General features: G+C 45.9%; 1 long non-coding RNA gene across 1 annotated transcript in view; it reads left to right on the top strand.

Moving 5' to 3' along the window:
- The window catches only part of LOC109295196, a 16,210-nt gene extending 10,785 nt beyond the window's left edge, over nucleotides 1–5,425 (top strand). Inside the window, exons 2-3 of the long non-coding RNA XR_002096688.1 lie at nucleotides 4,781–4,869; nucleotides 5,011–5,425. This is a non-coding gene — a long non-coding RNA (uncharacterized LOC109295196). The remainder of the gene's footprint in view (nucleotides 1–4,780; nucleotides 4,870–5,010) is intronic.
- Nucleotides 5,426–8,236: the final 2,811 nt, after the last annotated feature.

The following is an 8,236-nucleotide window of genomic DNA, read 5'->3' as shown; positions in this document are numbered from 1 at the left end:
TGGTACCCTGCAAAGGGTGGTGGTGGTGGGGGGATCTCTGTGCTTCTTCCGTGGCCTGGGGCTGAGCTGCCAGCTCCAGGCGGGCCCCGCAGGAGGGCCTGTGGCCGCTCTGCCCAGCTCTGCAGGGCCCGGGGTGGTCGCCCCAACTCGCCACAGCCTAGGGGCGGCTCTGCCCAAGCCTTTTGTCGTCACCGAAACAAAAGGTTTTTTTGATGTACAAATGAGTACATTTCCTACTGTTTGATTTACCCTAAAATAATCTTAAAAATACTTGGTTTTGGTCTAACCTTAACTGGTTTTGATTTGGCCTTTCCAAACAGCCAATGAATCAGAACCATCTATTGTTCCCCCAGCTCCATTCCCAGGTTGACAACACTGTGAAGGGTTAACGTTAGATTTGGTGCCCGGAGAAGCACAGAAGAGTCTTCTGCTCTTTCCATTATGCCATCTTGAGCCAGCCCCTTTCTCCCCCTGGCAACTAAACACCACTCCAGCTTCCTTGCCAGGGAACTGACTGAGCAAGACAGCCAGGCAGATGGCTCAACTTGCCAAGTCCAGTAGCACTTGACTGTCCACAGCCATCCCTGACCCGGCCTCAGGAACAGGCGGTACATGCCAAGTATTTGCCAGATGGCAGGCAGGATGAGGTCACGTCCAAAGAGGAAGAGAGTTCATGTTGAGAAGCCTTTGTTTCCTGCCTGGGTCTCCTCTTTCAGTCTTCATGTTTCCATGTTAATTTTCCTCCTCCCTGAGGCATTTCAAAGCTCCCCAGGTGGGCCAGTTTGGGTCATGCTGGGAGTTCAACTAGTGCACCAAAGTGAGCCGCCCTCTGGAGGGAAGCCAGGTGGGTTGGGTTACCTGGCAGGTGCTTTCAGCTGTGCATGCTCAAAAAGGCAGCTGATATGTTCATTTCCATCCATCTCTTCTCAGCATGCTCTCCCGGGATATGCTATAGCGTGTCCCATTTTAAGTGTTTCTGGCATTTCCAAGGGCAGAAGAACAGAGAAACCCAAAATGCAGAATGGGAGGGTGCGATCGGCCAAATCCCATTGCACTCCTGCAGCTGCATAATGGTGACGTCTGGCACTTTTGCACTATTTGATCTTCCTCCAGCACAGATAGACACCGAATCCACTCACGTGTGTGTGCACCTACTGGCAGTAAAATGGAGGAGAAAGGGGAGGGACCTTTCATCTTTTAGCCCAATAACCTGGTGGCTGGGGCACTTGCTTAGGGAGCAGAAGCAGATCTAGGATCTAGTTTCTCTCTCCCAGAGGGAGTTTAAACCATCTCCCACCTTACAGCAAAGTGATCCCAATCATCAGGCCAGGTGCTAGGCTGGGAAGAGGGGAGGAAGGGGCAACCTACAGCATGAATGCATCAAGCGGCACTGGCAGCCTGCATGTGCAGCATGCAGCAGATTAGGGAGGGGGCAGGCAGCACAGCAACAGGATCAGGCAGGAGTAGAAAGCAGAGTGGCAGATCAGCCGGGGAAAAGGGATCAGAGTGGCATTTGGGGAGGGTGCAGGCTTAATCTGTAGCATGCCTGCCAAAAAGTTTGGCCCCAGCTTACTAGGCAGCGTGCAGAGCACTCTCCAGATGTCCTACTGATGCTGCCCTGGGGTCCTATGCTCCTCCTGTCTGCTCAGCAAGCCAGTCCATGCTCCAAGGTATCTATGACCTAAATAGGGGACAGATGAATTGGACAGCCTCCCTGCATGAATGTAGTGCCCAACAAACAGCACAGCACTTAATCAAAAGCTGCAAATTTTACAAACACCCAGACAGGGTAGATAGAATCTGCACATTGAGCAATAATAGCAGACAGTGTCTCGTAGATTTGGAAGTTGATACCTGCTGCCATACGAAAGAAGAAGATCCCCATTGCACAGGTGGGGAAGTGAGACCAAGGGTTTGTGTGTCAAGCCTAAGGTCACAGGAGGAAGCTATGGCAGGGCCTGGAAAAATACCCAGGTCTCCTGAGTTGCCCTGTAATGTCTCACCCATAGCACTAGCCCTCCTTAGTGAACAGGCAATTACAGACAATTACATATGTGTATCAAAGACAGTGAGAACATGAGAGATGGAGAGAGAGAGTGCCCAAGGGGGCTTGGGGGTGAGGTTCTAGACAGGAATAAAGATGAAGGAGGAACACAGGGTGTGAGACAGGGAGGAAGAATCAGGATTCACAGACTAGTGGCATCTTTTATTTATTTACCCAATTAGGTATTAATGAGTGCGCCTTTTATGCCATATCTCCTGACATCATTGTAACAACTTTAAGCCTTTCTCTAAGCCACAGTCTTTCTAGTATTCCTGTTTAGACTGATATGCTAACATGATTCTTGATATGCCACTTAGTACACTAGTTCCTATTATTACCATTCAGTTAAATGGGTAATTACAACACAGGGGTGGGAATGCTATTAAAGACATCTGGAAATTTCCTTTGACTTGGGAACTGGTGACTGCTGTTAACATTGCCATTCATTTCCTACTTCCGGTGGGCCATTTAGGGGTAGGGAACTACTGGAGCCTGCTGGTGAGTGAGACTCAGGTACTATCCAGAAGCAAAACAGCAGAAGGAGCTGACTTGGAGTAGCACCACTAGAAGAGATCCTACGTATTTCTACTGCTGTTACCACTTTTGTTACAGAGATGTCTCCCAGTTACTGAAGACCTCTGGACTGAAAAGTGCAGAGACTCTATGGTGAAGGACATAACTGTTGTCATCACTGGTTGCAGAGGCTGGAGATGAAGATGACCCATTAATGATGGTGCCATTGAGTTCAGTGGAGTCTGTATATCACCCGGGAGCTGCCAGGTCCTATTCTTGCAATCTGTGAGCAATGTGAGACAGAATTACAGAGCCCCAAAGGAGTCTGTAGGACCCTAAACATGTTCAGGGATTGGTCCATGAAGAAATCATGGTAGGATCATGGTCTTTCCTCTTCAGGCGGTGCAGAGTTTGTTCTCTGATCTAACTGCCCCTAATCTTAAAGGCAGCTGGGTCATAAAACTGTAGAAAATGAGGGTTGGGAGAGACCTCAGGAGGTCCCATCTAGTCCAATCCCCTGCTCAAAGCAGGACCATCCCCAACTAGATCATCCCAGCCAAGGCTTTGTCTAGTTGGCTCTACCCAGATTAATCTGTATATGGCCTGTTCACCTGTTCTTTGCATAGTGTAGTTTTGGGGATGAGGCCTCCATCCTTTCCTTTGGGAAGATTTATCCATATTCTCATGCACTGCACCATTTGTGAACACTTGGTGCCCCGGGTCTGTAACCTACGGCCCATGGGCTGGATTCAGCTTGCTAAGCTGGGCCTTTGGCAGTGTTTGGTGGTGGGAGGCATTCCTCTGCCATATCACAGCAGGGTGGCAAAGAGACGTGGTGGTGGGGAGAAGAGTGGCAATAGCAGTGGTGGCCGGGTCCTAGAGCGGGCCTGCCGGGGACCCAAGCTGGGGCATACTGGTCTGCCACCAGAAAACATTGCTGACTCCTGCTCAGTACTAATCATTCTCCGCATCTCTTTCCTGCCCTTATTCTATGCTGCTAGTTCCAGCTGTGGGAACTGTTAATTGTTTCAGTTTGCTGGCAATACCAAACAAGTTGAAAAACAAAATGATTTTGCGTGTGGTTTTTCAACTCCTTTCACATCAAATTAAAGGACACTTAGAAACAAAAAGTAACGGGACATCAAAAGAACATAAATGCTTCCATGTGAAAGTGCCCGCAGCCCAACATTGCAGAATTTTTCGAACCAGAAAAAAGCCCAACCAATCCTAATTTGGTACAAATCTATGAAACATTTTAGTGCTGCCAGTGGAATTCTTTCCCCCTCTGTACACCAAAAACAATGCTGTTTTTGGCCATAAAAGTGGTGTTTAGGGCACTGTTGCCCAAGTGGTGATTCCATTAGCCCTTCACTGTGGGCACATGTAGGCTGAGCGAGCATACGTCCACTGTGTTTCAAGTCCAACAGCTGAATGCTGAGGGCGCTTGCTTAGTAAACTGGAAACCCATTGGCAGGACCACTTTACCCAGACAGAGGTTGAACTGCAATAGGTCAGCTTCTCAGTGCCCTAACCACCATGCCATAGGCTGGGATTACGTCCTTTTGAAGCTGAGCCACTGCCCCTTGCATTTAATAGTTACTGGGTAAAATGCAGTGCAGTGGAAAGCAGTGCAGTGCAATGGAGAAGTCTCCACCACACTGGGAACAAGCACCCAAGCCAGAACTCAAGGCTGTCCCCCATCTAGTGCAGCAGGCATCTCGCTGAGCCACCAGACTGGCCTTTTCTGGTCCCACATATCTCCTTTCCTTGGCTGACTAGGAGGCCAGCTTCCAAAAGAGGGCTGGAGCGGTGACTGAATGATGCTTGCCCTGTGGCCGGCTGCTAGAGCACTGTGCTGGAAAATCAGAGACAGTCTGCACTGTAAGGTTATGCTACCTGAGGTCCTATCCCCAAGTCGCTTATTAGTTGAGAAAAATCAGATGAGGACCCAAGCGATCTGGTCTACTTTCACCTCCCTCTGAAAGAAGCAGCTCTTGAAATACTGGCTTTACACGACTTGAGTTTGTTTTCAAATGTTGACCCTTATCCACACAAGAAACATCAATTTTGTTTGAGCGTGCAGCTTTGAGGAGGGTGCTTCTGCCTTGTGTTTCTTTTATAGCCAAGGACAACAAGATGAGATAGGGTTTCGTAGGGGTATAGGATTTCTGAATCTGAGTCTTACCCAAGGCAAACTCTGTCTAATCCTTATCTTTGTGTCAGAAACAAGCAGACACCATCCACCTCCGTGACAGGATATTCCTATTGCACGAGGGGAAAAAATAACACAGGCCATTTGACTTAGACTTGAGGTGAGTGGCTGATTTGGCTTTTAGTTCATTTATTGTGCTTAAAGGAGTGCTAATTATAGTAATAGCAGGGTCGACTCATAACTGACCTTAATGTATAACATCGCATTGTATTAAAACAGGCCTTTTCTTCTATTTCAACAGGACAAAATGTAAATCAATCCTGTTAAAAGGATCCCATTGGACCAAAGAGAAAATGGCTCCTGGATCCCCTTAATGTTCAGTTTTGTGCCTGTGATAATTCTTGATGCTCTTGAGAAAGGTGCAAGATGGATAGATGGAAACGATGCACCTTCTGAAAACAATTCAAAGGGAATTGTTCTTTTTCCAAGCCATAAATTACCCTGTATCATTGCATTCTGATGATGGTGTATTAGTTTTTGAATCATTAGGGTTTACACAAAATAATCACCAATATTTGTAATACATCTTGTTGGCTTTTATTCATGACAGAGCTGCAATAAGTAAAATATATTTTAGTGTGTCTACACTGTATTTTATTCTCTATTGTGTTTAGCTTGTTAGTAATCTTAAGCATAGAGGCTAGGAGCATTCATGAATGATTACATTTGTGTATTGAAGTGTGATCATTTAAAACTTGGAACAACAGATGAACCATTTTTAAATGATATTCACTGATAAAGTATCGGTAAGCATGGTAGACATAGAAGTGTCCGACACTTGATTCTGACCACACTACTAATAGTGGAGTCCTTCTCAGCTGAAATCAGTGTCGCTATTCTTAGTTTGCATTGGTTAATAGACCAGAATTTGGCCCACAGCTCTTAAGGAGAATATGAGCCAAATCAATGATTTCTGTAACTTTAGTGAAGTCAGGAGACTTGCTGAGAGATGCATTTGACTAGCTGTAGAAAATCGTCTACGAAGTCCAAGTGGTCTTTCTTGGCTTTATTCATGTATTAGGAAGGCTCCACGTCAAATACAGAACAAAAAGTAATGTGTTTATAAGTAATGCACACAGGTTATTTGTAAGGTGTAGAAACAAAACCAGTAACCACAGCGGCATCAAACCAGGATTTATGTTGGCATATGTGAATGGCCACCAAAGGCTTGTGCAGTGAGCGTTTTCAGCCATCTAAGCAGTAATGAAAAGCTCGTTCCAGTTAAAGCTCATTTAAGGGTGCTGGCTGGTTTGAGAGATATTAGTATTGTTAAAGAGATGTTTACTGCTAGTTCTGTGCCCAAAGGATTATTTGGTGTCCTATGTGAAATGAGTTGTGTGGTCTCAGAGGACAAATGTCCAGACTGTGAACTCTACTGACACTAACAAGTTAGCACTGAGAGCAGTTCCTAGCAGAGGAAGGTATAAAGCTACTGTTTTATTTCAAAATTAGTCCTGGCTAGTCCATGTTGACACAAAATTATTATTATTGCACCGGGAAAGCAATGTTTTCAAGCCAACTTGCTATTTACAGTAGCAGCTTGGCTGAGGATATCTCCCAGCTAGAGTTCTCTAAGAAATGTTTTTGCCCCATGAAAAATGTGAAAGGAATTATTTTTGCTGTGGGATTCCCTTCCCACCTTCGACACATTTAGGCTGCTGGTGAAAAACAGAAGATGCAAAAATTTTGGTTTGAGGACAACCAGAAATCATACTGTTTTTACTTTTAGTTGCTATCCATTGCTAGGTTTTCAGTGTGTGCTCAGTTTTATCTCTTTTTCATTGAACTCCTGCCCCCAAATTGCCAAAATGCACATTTGCGTGTGTGCCTGCATGCAAAAATGTATGCTTAGTTTAAAAATATTTCCTTCCAAAAAGTCACGATGATAGATTTTCAATCAGCTTTTGTTCACTTGCTCAGAAATACAGCTGCTAGCGGGTCCAGCTTCAATGAGATAAGATGTGACATTAAAGCACAAAGCAGAAAACCTCTTAATATCTCAGTTCAGGCTGTTCCCAAGTAAGAGTGCTACATATCCGAAAAGAATGACTGAAAACTCCAGTTTTGGTAACAGCAGCTCAGTTGCAAGTACTTGACTTTCTGCCAGGCTGAATAATTTGCATGGCACATGGAAGATGAAACTATACTCCAGGTGAAGTTTTGACAAGGAAGCACTTCACAGTAGTGATTTAATTAGCTTAAGGATGACAAATGAGCAGCTTAGCATGTGTGTGCATGTCTGTCTGGGTGGGTGTCAGAGGGGTGGGGGAGACTAGCACTTCATTGATGCCAGACTAGTTGTGTCTAACAAGAATAAAGTCCAGATTTGGTGTTAAAATGTTATATAGACAAACTGTAAATGGTATCCCTTTTTGCTGCTTAAGGTAATAGGGCAGCATGTGAATTTTCAAAGGTCACAGATGAGACTGGGAATCGGTGCTCAGAAGCAAATTCAGATTGGAAGTCATCCAACGTTCAGAGTGGTCTTAAAGCTGAGCACCCAAAATCCAGCCCTGTATGTAAATGTAGGTAGAACATGTTTTCAGGGGAAAGGTACAAGGAATTGCTCTGTATTTTCTCTCCTTGTCCAAATATAAAAGCATTCTGGTGATCATAGTGGTGCTCAGGGCAATCTACTAGCCCGAAGAAGTTCCCACTGGCAGCAAGGAAAAGCAGGGCTTGACTGGGGGTGGTGGAATGGAAAGCCCCTAGAAATCAACTTTGAAGTGCCATAACACTTCATTGCACTCAGAGATTGAGCAAATCGCCAGCAACGTGATTTCCCTTCAAGGAAACTGCTCCTGTTTCTCCTTTGTGTGCTCAGAACAACTAAACCCTCCCAGAAAATGTCAGAAGAAGCACAAATTCCTTATGCATAATTCCAGAAGGGGGAAACAACAAAAAACCCCATTACTGTCCCCCATTAAAGAGGTGGCACCCAAAGCATGTCATGGAGACCACTCAACATCATTTGCTCCTCATAGTGTGAAGAAAATATGACTGTGTGCTTCTACACGTGCAATTAATTTGAAGCAATAAACTCTGGAGCAGTTTGAAGTGGAGTAAACTACTCCCAACTGCATTGTGTACGCTTACAGTAGCAATTTGAGCCAGGGGGAAGAGTTTACACCAGGGCTGCTCCTGCACTGCTCTGGCCCCAGCTCCGGGTGGTGGCGTCAGGCAGCTGGCTGGGGCACATGGGTGCTGAAAGTGCAGAGCCATGTGGCTAGGCACCAGGTAGGAGTCTGGCCCCCTCCTGGCTGGGCTGACTGGTAGGGCTGTGCAAAGCTTTGGGTGGTGATTCGATTTGGAGGAGATTCGGCCCGATTGGGTGGCCGAATCTCTGAATCTGAGTCAGGGGACCGATTTAAAGGTCCGAATCGATTCAAAGCTCTCTGAATCTTTGGAAAAGATTCAGAAAGCTTTGATGACTCGGGCAGCTCCCGGTGGCTGCAGCAGGGAGCTTC

Source organism: Gavialis gangeticus, unplaced genomic scaffold (genome assembly GCF_001723915.1).
Source record: "Gavialis gangeticus isolate Ggan-Ray unplaced genomic scaffold, GavGan_comp1, whole genome shotgun sequence".
Lineage (NCBI taxonomy): Eukaryota > Metazoa > Chordata > Crocodylia > Gavialidae > Gavialis > Gavialis gangeticus.
The sequence above is the reverse complement of the archived record's forward strand: the minus strand, read 5'-3'. Positions and strand labels throughout refer to the sequence as shown.